The 12,112-nt window shown below is 42.1% G+C and overlaps 1 protein-coding gene across 36 annotated transcripts in view; it reads left to right on the top strand.

Annotated features, from left to right (window-relative positions):
- Positions 1–12,112, top strand: part of KIAA1217 — a 325,382-nt gene that overhangs the window by 223,106 nt on the left and 90,164 nt on the right. For 9 of the 36 annotated variants that reach the window (XM_084980279.1, XM_084980273.1, XM_084980278.1 and 6 more), the window contains exon 1: positions 5,443–5,814. The exons of the other annotated variants lie outside the window; for them this stretch is intronic. The gene's annotated coding sequence lies outside the window, so the exon portion shown is untranslated. Of the gene's footprint in view, positions 1–5,442; positions 5,815–12,112 lie in introns of those variants that run through there. 36 annotated transcript variants of the gene reach the window in all.

The raw sequence follows: 12,112 nt of genomic DNA, 5'->3' as shown, positions 1-12,112 counted from the left end.
TAAGGCCAGGGATCAAACCCACATCCTCGCAGACAACTGTGTTGGGTTCCTAACATGATGAGCCACAGTGGGAACTCCCCAGAGCTGAGATCTGAATCCAGGCAGCGTGGCTGCAGATCCCAGGTTTTTAGCAGCGCTGCTCTGATGCTGTAGTTACAGCATCCTTTAGTTTCTATCATCAGTCAGTTAGGCAACAGCCTCTTACCAGTCTCCCTAACTCTTCTTCTTCTACTTCTTCTTTTTGTGTGTGTGTGTGTGTGTGTGTGTGTGTGTGTGTGTGTGTGTGTGTGTGTCTTTTGTAAGGCGGGACCCATGGCATATGGAGGTTCCCAGCTAGGAGTCGAATTGGAGCTGTAGCCACCAACCTACGCCTCAGCCACAGCAATGCAGGATCCGAGCCACATCTATAACCTACACCACAGCTCACAGCAATGCCAGATCCTTAACCTGCTGAGCAAGGCCAGGGATCAAGCCTGCATCCTCATGGATGCTAGTCGGGTTCGTTTACCACTGGGCCACGATGGGAACTCCTCCCTAACTCTTCTTACTGCAGTCTATCAACTATTTGCCTAGACATCTCCCTAAGCTCAACTCTCCACTGTGCAAAGACTAGCACAGGCCAATGATCAGTATCATCTCCATCCCAACACCCAACACCTCATACTTCTTAACTCCAGCCTCTAAAATGCACCTTCCCTCCCCACATATATGCCCGTCAAAATTCCACCCATCGAACATATGCAAGACAATTGCTCAATTCCATCAACAAGCTCCGCTTGCATTTCTCAGGTCTCTTCCATGCAAAGGCCATATGTGCACCATGTTTGGATCCTGATTGGAACAAACCAACTGTAAAAGACATCTTTGAAACTTCTTGGGAAATTCAAACATATGTTAGGAATCAGATGATATCAAGGGATAACTAATAATTCTGTTGGGTAAAATGATGGTTTGGTGGTAATGTTTTAAAAAATGAGACACTAAAGTATTTAGACGCTAAGATAGCATGACAGAGGGGGGTTGCTTAAAATGCTCCAGTAAAACAAACCCCCAAAGTAGAAATAGATGAGACAAAATTGCTAAAATGTTGAAAAATGTCAAAGCTGGATGACGGGAGTTCATTACATTACTTTCTCTACTTATTTTGTATGGTGAAAAGATCCATAAATAAAATGTTAAAAAATAAAAACTTGCTGAGTTCCCTGGTGGTGCGGGGGTGAAGGGTCTGGCATTGTACTGCTGCAGTATGGGTTCAATCCCTGGCCTGGGAACTTGCGCACGCCGTGGGTACAGCCAAAAACATAAATAAGTACAATAAAAACTTGCTTTTAGAGGCCGAATAAATTACTGCCTACTCCATGAAGCTTTCAAAATTTCCTGTCAGATTTCCTCTTTCCTTTCCAGTGGGGGGTGGGGGGTGGGCAGTTTGTACCTTCTGGTGTTTTAATCATTTTGATACATGCTTCTCTCATCCCACAAGATCGAAAGTTCTCGAAAAGCACACGCGGAGTTCCCGTCGTGGCGCAGTGGTTAACGAATCCGACTGGGAACCGACTGGGAACTGGTTGCGGGTTCAATCCCTGGCCTTACTCAGTGGGTTAAGGATCTGGCGTTGCCGTGAGCTATGGTATAGGCCGCAGACGCGGCTCGGATCCCGAGTTGCTGTGGCTCTGGTGTAGGTCGGTGGCTGCAGCTCTGGTTCAACCCCTAGCCTGGGAAACTCCATATGCTGCGGGAGCAGCCCAAGAAATGGCAAAAAGACAAAAAAAAAAAAAAAAAAAAAGAAAAGCACACGCCAGCTCATGTTTGTCTTTTCTCCCTCAGAAAGCCTGTCATTTCGTCTCACCCATGACGAGGGTAAACACTTGTTAAGCCCATGTATCCAGTACTATAAAGATTGTGCTACAAATGGTGTATTATTCATTTTCTGTCATTAATGAGAACCCACTGTAAAAATATCTCTCTGTTCTCATCACCAAAAATAGTGGTGCTTCTCCTGGTTTATTTTTATCACAGGGGCACTTTGAATCTTGTAAGTGATCATTTTCCCCCTTTGTGTTGCTACTCTAAAGCTTAGAATTAAATTTGTGGCCCACCCACAGCCAGCGTACAGCATTTACAGCATGTGTGTTGGTTGTGTGCTGGCTTCATGCCTGGCTCTCTCTTTTCAATTTTCCTACTTCCATCTTCTTTCTGTTAGACGTTCCCCTTTGACTTGGGGGGATGGGGGGCACAACTGTAATAATTCGTGTGAACTCTGTTGATTCCTTTGTGGACTCAGTCAGTTTATAAGCAGTATTCATTCTCTACCCTTGTGTTTCTGGATATAAGATAATAGACTTTTTGTGTGTCCACGTAGAAGGCTGCATGTTAAATGCTTTACATGTTATTGAATTTAGTAGGAAAACTGACTCAGTTTTCACAGATGATAAAATTGAGGCCAATGACATCTTTCCCAGGACCGAACAGCTACAAAATGTCAGACATCAGATTTGAACTCAGTTCTTTCTGATTCTTTGTACTCAGCCCGCAGCCTCCCTTCCTTGACATTTCCATTCAGGTTTTGCAAGTTAAAAAAAAAAAAAAAAAAAAAAAAAAAAGATGCTCTTAAGATTTTAGAGCTTATAAAATATCCTTTTTGAAATGTTTCACTTCTTGCTTCTATCATACATCTTGTTTCCTGGCATCTTTTTATATTTAACATGCTCCATTCTGTTCTTTTCTGACTGGGCCAAGAAAACACCCCCCCCCCCGCTCCCCCCCAACAACAACAACAAAAAAAAAAAAAATAGAAGAAAGCCAAAGAAGATCATGCCATTTAGTACGTGTGGCTGGAGTGGCCAAGCCGTTGGACTCAGAGCCCCCTTTTCTACAGGGCGGTGCTCCGGTTGAGCAGAGGGGTTGGGGATTGGGGGAAGGATGAAATGGTCTTATAGAAATGGAAGACAAGAGAATCCTTTAAAAAGAGAAATGTCAGAAAACACTCCTGGCTAATTTTCTTCCATTCACTCAAGCTCTTCTTTGAGCCACCCACCCCGGTGTCCCCTTCATTCACGACGGTGACAGAAGTGTTCATAACTAACATTCGTGATATGCCTACCTTGTGCCGGGTACCGTGCCAAGCACTGTGCTTGTTATCACTCTCATTTGGTTCAAAATAGCTTTGGTGGGAGAGGAGCGCTAATGCTCCCTGTTTCAGATGTGGAAGCTGAGGATCAGAGAAGTTAGGGAACATGCTCAAAGCCACACAGCTCATCAGAGGTGGAGGAGCTCAATTCCAAGCCAGACAGGCCTCCTCCAGAACTGGCCTTCTCCTCACTCCAGTGGTCACTTCTGTCCTTCCCCACACACCTGTCTTCATGATCAGTGTCCATGTACCACCTGTTTTTGTTATTTGTTTCAGGCTTACAGCATCTGTATACATTGCAGAGTGATCACCACCACACATCTGGTTTCCATCTGTTATCATGCAGTCGACCCTCTTCACCCATTTCACCCTCCCTCCAACCCCTGCTTCTCTCTAATTACCACCAATCTATTCTCTTTATCTGTGAGTCTGTTTTTTTTTGTTTCATTTGGCCTGTTCATTGATTCTTGTGTTTTTATTTGTTTAGATTCCACCTATGAGTGAAATCATTTGGTATTCATCTTTCTCTGTCTGACATTTCACTTAGCATAATACTCTCCAGGTCCATCCATGTTGTTGCAAATGGCAGGATTTCATTCTTTTTTATGGCTGAGTAGTACTCCATTCTGTGTGTATGTGTGTGTGTATGTATATGCATGTGTATATTTCCCATCTTTATCCATTCATCCACTGGGGGACACTTAGGTTGTTTCCATTTCCTGGCTATTTATTGTAAAGAGTGCTGCAGTGAACATGGGGGTGCAGCTGTCTTTTCAAATTAAATACCCATAAGTCGAAAAGCTGGCTCAAATGATATTTCTATTCTTCTTCTTCTTCTTCTTTTTTTTTTTTTTTTTTTTTTTTTTTGAGGACTCTCCACACTGTTTTCCATAGTGGCTGCACCAGTTTACAATCCGGCCAGCAGTGTGCTGCCCATTTCTGAAGACCTAACTCAAAAGCCACCATCTTCATCAGGCCTGCCCCTCCCCCCTCTTGTCCCAGCCCCTCTCACCACTGTCCCTCCTCTGATTCCAAGGACCCCTCACCTGCCCCCCTCCTCTTAGCACACTCACCTTCTCCTGTCTGCACTGTAGTGACTGGTATTCATCTCCTGAGTTTTTTTCTAAAGCCCAGGCCTATTCCATATTTCCCTGGGACACTGTCCTGCTTTGAGGAAATTCTCTTTAAATGTCTTGGATGGAAAGGGGCTCACGTCAGCACTTTTTCTGTCACAAACTTAGAGTGAATGCCTTCTCTGCTAAGACCACGACGGTGATTTGCACATGTAAACGTTTTGAGGTTTCCAGCGCATTCCCTTGTTTATCCCAGGAGTAATTCCTGACCAAAATGAGAAATAAGAATGTCTATTCTAACCAAATTACCCATCCTATAAATATAATTTTATCACAGTTAATTACCCTATAATTTAAGACGAGAATAACAGATTTGTCAGATTAAACTAAGTGACTGTGGGAGATGCACACATTTCTGCATTTTGTTTTCAAGAGTTAAATGAACCCGGGGGTGGGGGGGAAGCAAGAAGATCTCTGGAGGACAAATTAAATAAGACAAATCTTTGTGTACAGTAGTTATCACTCAGCAGGACACGTCTAGCCTTTCAATTGAATTGGTAGCCAGTGTTTCAAACACGTCCAAACTTATAAAAACGGAGTGATGGTTTTGGAACAGTTAACCTGCCTCAGGGATTGTGAAGTTTCACTAATTCACTCACCCAATCATCAGGCATTGAGTCCCTGCTGTGGTTCAGGCTCTTGTACAAGATTCCGAAGGGTAATTATCATACGTGATCGCTACAGCCATAACTACCCTCGCAGACCATGCAGTCTAGTAGAGTCAGTAAGCGATAATGATATTTGTAATTTTTACAGCAGTTGCAGGCTTTGTGACATCTTGCCTCCTTGCTGTTATTTGCCTGAGTTAACGCTGTGGAACTGGAGTATGAGGGAGGTGCCTAATTATGCCCCTTTTAGGATGAAACGACGGTTCTGTTGCAGTTTGTAAGGAATGACTCTTATTGAAATGGTTAGCTTGCCAAACCAGTTTTATTACAGTGGCTATCCAGAACAAGGGAGATATTTTCTTCCTTCCTTGCTGCTTCCAGCTCTATTTTATTTTTAAGACGCAAGAAAGAGTAATATATGCATATCTGATAGGCAGCCTCCTGGTGATACAGATCTCATCTTCCCTACTGTGTAGCTGCTTGCTTTTCCTCGCGCTTTTTTTCCTTTTTGTCATTGAGAGGTTATGACAACATGAGCCATATTGTATTTATAAACATCACGTGTTCCCTTGATATGGCTTGCAGTTTCTGCCAGACGGAACACATGGAAGAAACATTTCTCGTTAACTCAGCATTGGTTTTTAGTTATGCTGATTTCCGGGACAGGGAAAATGCCTTCCTACTCAGATTTAACTTTCATAGAGTAGAAACAAAACCTCTGAATGTCCGTGAAATAGTTTTAACAAGGGTGGATACTGCTCCTTTAAACCACATATTTTGACTAAAAGCTTCCTTCTGTAAAAAAAAAAAAAAAAAAACCCAAGCCTTGCATTTAGTTACCATCAAGACAGGCAGAACTGGAAGCATTTGAGAGATGGGTGGTTTCAAGGTCTCTGCGAGTCTAGAAAGTTTCTTCTAGAGGAAAACGATCCGTGGAAGATGTAAGGTAAGAACTGTGTCTTTCTAACAAAATGTGATTTTCAGAATCTTCTTGGTCCTGCAATCACACTTTGACATCCAGGGCAGTCAACGTTTCGGTGCAGTGTGGAATTGAAATTCTCGGTTTTGACTTTAACGTCTTACACACTGCTCGGAAGGAAGCTTCTTTGTTATTGGGGTTAGTCTGTTTTTTAAAATCCACTTAAGTTACGTTGGGCAGTCTCCAGTCTGTAAATCTTGTGATCTAGTTTCTGTTTAACCTTATAATTTAGAAAAGGACTTCAAGTGTCAACATTGTTTGCTAGGACAGATCTCGTTGATTTATGGGTTTTGTGACAATTTTCGGTGTTTTCACGAAGAAGATGACTTGCCTTCGGTTTCTGAGACAAATGAAAATTTGAAGGCGTGGTACAAACTGGGGAGGGGGGGAGTGGGAGTTAGTGTTTGTCCTTTAACATTCAAGGGAAAAATTAGGTGGTGTTTTCTCCCTTGTGGAAGAAATTTTTAAATATAATAAAATATATATTTTAAATATAATATGCTCTTTTATCATGGTTTTTAAAAAAATTATTTAAGAAGGATCAATTTAAGCTTTATGTAGAACCTTAAAAACATCTACAAGTTTTATATAATAGACATAAGCCTGTGATATCGGGTTTAATGATTGCCTGGGGAAAAAAAATCTTTGGCAGAAATTATTTTTACTTGAGATAATGCTTCTGTCTTACTCTTACAGTAGTTCAGTCATCATATGTGCATTTATTTCTTTTAAAGAAATTTAATAAGAGCAATGTCCTTTTAAATCAGTCTGTTGCCCTTTAAAAGTACATGGGTGCATGGATCTGCTTATCTTTATCTCATTTTATAGAGGAGCTAATATGGATGAGAAGTTGTTCACCAGTGTGGTCTAAATAATATATATTAGTTCATGTAGTCATCATTATAACCCTAGGGCATAGGTGCTCTCATACCCATTGTAAGGTTGGTAAACTGAGGCTGAGAACAATTAAGTGATACACCACACCCTATTAAGGAACAAAGCTGGGACTGAGCCCAAGGCTGACCTTCTCTGTAGTTCTTGTGTTTGAACCCCACACTGGGTACCCTTCCTGACCAGTAGCTAAAAGCCGCAAGTCCAGAGTATATAGATACAGATAACTTAGCTTGAAAATAATAATATAAAGAAGCAGTGCTTATTTAGCTTCAAGAGAGATTATTTTGTACAATGTTGGAAATGTTATTGTTTGATCTGTAGCATCCAGAGCCTAGTATCAGATCGGTAGTTTAATCCAGGGACCTGGTTGCAACTTAACTCAGCGTGAAAAGCACACAGTCAATGTCAGAGAGCGAGCAGGTCGCCAGAAGCACTGCGGAGGAACTACCGTGTCCTCCTTCCTGCCGCCTTCTTTGCTTCATGTGCTGTGTCACTCAGAAAAACCGTTTTTACGGGGCAGGGAGCTGATTCACAAGCCTGATTTGGAAGTGAGAAAGTGTCTTTGAATGGAGACTGCCTACATGTGCCTGCCTGCTGCCCTTCTGGCAGAGCTGTTAGAGGGACAGGAAGAATGTGTACATGGAAGGCGGAGGGTTCTGGAGGCAGGGCTGCTCGCGGAGCCACCCCAGAAGCAGAGAGAGACGTGCCCTCCTCAACGACCCCCACCCCCAATCCCCCGCCCAAAGATTGAGACCTCCGCTTGGCTGCAAAAGTATCCTGGTGATTTGCGATGCGAAGTAATTACTGCCAATACCATCAGCAGAGATGCAGCTGCTTATCACAGCCCTGAACTTGTGGGGCAGGATCAAGGCAACTTGCTTCCAACTCCATGGCTGCGTAAAATCCAGGGCTGGCTAACCACCAACCCATTGGAAAGTCTATCTGAACAGGACTTTCCTCTTCCTGTCGGCAGGTGCTGGGGTTGTTAAGCATTGCCAGGGAGCCCAGCAGAGGTTTACACCACACCCTCTGCCCTTTGAGATCCAAACCGCATCTCCAGGCTTGGCTCTTGTGAATATAGATGTTAGCGGAAATTGCCTCTGATGGGGAGCTTAAGTCCTGGTATTTTCAGGTTGTACCCTTTGCACTTGTGTGTTGCCTTTACCTAGGGTTTAGCTTTTCTGTCTCTCTGCGGGTCCCCGTCGGGTAGCCCAGACTATATCGTGCCACTCAGCACGGGCTCCCTGGGCCCAAGATCCTCCTTTGTAGATGGCTTCCAGGGGACCAGCCTGTTTTTCTTTCTTTTTTTAAAATTAAAGTATAGTCAATTTACAATATTGTGGTAGTTTCAGGTGTACAGCCAAGTGATTCAATTATATAGAGAAATATATTTTTCCATATTCTTTTCCATTATCACAGGATACGGAATATAGTTCCCTGTGCTCTACAGTGAATCCTTGTTGTTTATCTGTTACAGTGTAGTAGAATGTATGTGGGGACTATTCTTTACAATTTTTCTAAAGTTTCTCAGCATTTTATATAAATGCTTTTATGTAAATTGTGTTACATATATGAGTATATATGTACATATATATACTTTTATATATATTAAAAAGTATATATACATATATGCTTTATATATATATATCCACATATGTGTGTATGGGGGAAAGCACATGTTAATTTTTTTAAAGAGAAAAAAAAGCTATGTATCACCTAGTGCTAAGCCAGTTCCTCTCTGTGCTGCTTTTTTTCCCATGGGGTCAACATGTAATTTGCAGGAGTGATGCCTTGGCTCCTGAGACACTTGTCCTGCTCCTGCGGATTTGTAGTCCAGGAAGTACACCAGACTTGTGTCACTGATGTTACTTCAAGAAACAGACCTGGCTGACTTGGAATCCTGGGGTTTCAGAGGTGGAAAGAAAGTCTCACACGTCTTCTTTTATAACCCATTCACCTGTCAATTGAGACTCGGGAAGCCTAGCGTGGATGGAGTGACTTGCTCAAGATAACAAAATAAGGAAATGACAAAAACAAGGCTGGAGCCCAAGCCTCCAGTCCCTCAGACCAGCTCTTTCTCCATCTCCAGCACCTCCCTGCTTTTGTTCTCGCCCCACTGGGTTACCCAAGGTGTATTTTCTTGGTTGATTTAGGAAAACCCTCTATATCTGACTTCCCAGAGCCATCCATTGTGGCTGTTAACTACACCCAGGGTTCCCTTCCCGTCCAGATGCAGCACAACCTGCAGTGGGGCCAGAGCTCAATAATTCGAAATGCATGGGCCTGGACCAAAAATAAATGTATTTTGAACTAACCAGATTTAGATTATCCAGTATTTTTATTGAAGGAGAATAGGCCATCAAGTCAACTGAAAAAGAGCAGCTGCTTCAAATTATGAGATGCTTTGAATAAAGCAATCCTGGCTTAAAAGGATTGGGTAGTAGTATAGCATTATTTGCAAAAGGCAGACTCTTTGCTTAAGCAAACGGCTCCTACAATAACCTTGGAAAATTTCACGTATCCCTGTTCACAGTACTTTCAAAGTTATTCTTCACTTGGAACCAGTGATTTTCTACACACAAAGAAAAATAGACTCTTACATTTTAATGATTATATGGTGTTGCTGTATCAAACATTGGAAAGATAAGTAGCACCAAGAACTTAAGAGTTAATGAATATTATTGTTTGTCATGACTAAGTAAGAACGAAAAAAGTCAATTTTTGTTTCTTTTTTACAGCTGCACCTGCGGCATATGGAAGTTCCCGGGCTAGGTATAGAATTGGATCTGCAGCTGCTGGCCACAGCCACAGCAATACCAGATCCAAGCTGCATCTGTGACCTACATCATAGCTTGTGGCAACGCCAGATCCTTAACCCACTGAGCAGGGCTAGGGATTGAACCCGTACCCTCATGGATACTAGGATGAAAAAAGTCAACTTAAAATTGACCTAAAGAGGAGTTCCCATTGCGACTCAGTGGGTTAAGAATCCCACATAGTATCCATGAGGATGCGGGTTTGACCCCTGGTCTCACTCACTGGATTAAGGATCTGGGATTGCTGTGAGCTTTGGTGAAGTTTGCAGATGCAGCTCAGATCTAGTGTTGCTGAGGCTGCAATGTAGCCTGGCAGCTGCAGCTCCAATTCGACCCTTAGCCTGGGAACTTCCATATGCCACAGTTGTAGCCCTAAAAAGCAAAAAAAGAGAGAGAGTGTGTAATAGTACAGCTGGTGTGAAGATGTGGCCAAAATGGTGACAGTCTCTTGTAATTGAACAAGGTGGAGAAACCGAAGCTTTAAGATAAAGCCCAAGTTATGGAGGGGACAGACGAAAACATCACTAAAGATTATACAGTTGATAAGCATAAATCATTTTACTGTCAGAATAAAATCTAGTTCTTGTTTAAGAGTCCTCAAGACCTTTGGCATCTTGTTATATGGCCCGAAAGAAGAGCTGTTCCATGCATCATTCTTGAGCCCACTTATTAAGACCTGTTCAGATAAAAGGTGTGGACGTCAAGTGTACCCTTTAGCTGGGGCACCGCTTCCCATCTCTCAGGCAGCACTGACTCCCTCCAAATCCAGAGAATATGTTTCCCCCAGTTGGTGGATCAACACGTGTACTTGATTTCTTTCTTTCTATTTTTTTCCTCTTCCTGCGAAATCAAAGGTCACGCTTTCCCTTGGTCTGATTGAACTCTTTGAACCTGTTTCTTTTTGTTTGCCGTTGACATGATAGCAAGATCTGCCAGAGAAAAACCCAAACAAGAAATCGTAAGGATTGTCAGTGATGAGGTAATTCAGAATAGCAGGGACCTAATCGACAGCTTAAACTTCAGAGCATTTTTCTCATGAAGCACGCCTCTAAAGCACTGGGAGTCACGGTTGGAGTCTGATGTCTTCATCTAGATGAGCCTCTAGCGCTGTTGCTTGTGTTCACTTCCAAAGAGGAAGGCAACTGAATGGAACATTCTGTAGGTGGGTCCCTACTCCTTGCCAGAGGGACCAAGGGAGCATTCTGGATACATATCCACGAAGTGGATATCATTTTTGCTTGCCTTGAAAAGCAAATCTAAAAATATATTTCCTAGCAGCTGTGTAACTGCAAAAAAAAAAAAAAAAAAATCTGCTCTACTGCAGCGCAAATTACTCACTAGATATCTCCAGGGTTCAGATCTTAATGCTTCAGAAATTTGCTGCAGATTTTACTGTATATATTTAGACCAAGGAGCCTATTAGCTTGCGATCGGCTAGAACCTCTGCATTCACATGAAAATGAGAAATGTGCCACTGCTGGCAACCTCAGGCTATAATTATGTTAATCTGACCATTTTAAGACTGAAATATGTTGTTTTAAAATGTTTCTGTATTTTTTCTTATTTGTAACAATGATCTGAAGAAACCTGATGAAATGCTAATAGGTTTCTATTCAGTATCACTTTGTGACTAGAGCATAAAAATGAGTCAAGTGTGGTATTTCGATATTTTTAATTTGGGCAGAGAATTTTTATCTACAGATAGGTACTCATATACATACTGCATCTTAATAATATGAAAACTACCCAAATGTAGTTTTATATTTTAAATGTGGAGACAGTGGATACATATGCAAGGCCATCTTGATATGTTATGCACAATTACAAGGCATTTCTATGTTTGCATTAAATCACCACACTTTGCTATATCAAAAAAAAAAAAAGTCGAAAATTACTTTTTGAGTAACATCTCAAGATAAATGCTTTTCTATCTAGAATGATTCTAAAGCACACAAGTCTCTGTTTTTAATACAAAGGCGGGACAGGACCAGAATGGATTGCGTAGTTGAAATTCTGAGCACATCCCAAAACTTGTCATCAGCTAATTGGTTCAGCTTCCTCCTCACCACCCCAAACTTTTATTCCAGCCACAGGCAAGTGATGACAAGCATTCTCTTTCCGTTCCCCAAAGAGAGGTTTGCCCGGATGATAAGACAGGAAGGGAAAAGAAAGATGAAGGGAATCGCCCATCTCTTAATTGTTATAAATAATTAATACTTGCATCTTCTAATTGAATGGGTATAAAGTGGATGGGGAGGCTTATAAAGCCTGATCTGGGCTCAGGACCACCAATTCATTTGGGAATGAGAATAAGTAAAAGCACCTCCTTGAATGATAGCCTATAATTGGACTTTTTTCTCAAGGATGAGGTCTGGGGGATTTCATACAGTGTGGTGTTCTGACGTTGGTTGCCTTCAGAATCTTCATTCTTTCATGAGCTCCCGTCTCTCAAGAAGAGAATCACACTCTTCCCCCTCCTCTTGTGCATCTGTGAAAGTGGGGGTTATCTCTTCTGTTTGTTTTGCTCTCAGGGTTCACGGAGTGAGCCCGAGAGC

Source organism: Sus scrofa, chromosome 10 (genome assembly GCF_054392235.1).
Source record: "Sus scrofa isolate SSC_HxYL_T2T_F1_AM1 chromosome 10, Sscrofa_HxYL_maternal_Yorkshire_Landrace_v2.0, whole genome shotgun sequence".
Lineage (NCBI taxonomy): Eukaryota > Metazoa > Chordata > Mammalia > Artiodactyla > Suidae > Sus > Sus scrofa.
The sequence above is the reverse complement of the archived record's forward strand: the minus strand, read 5'-3'. Positions and strand labels throughout refer to the sequence as shown.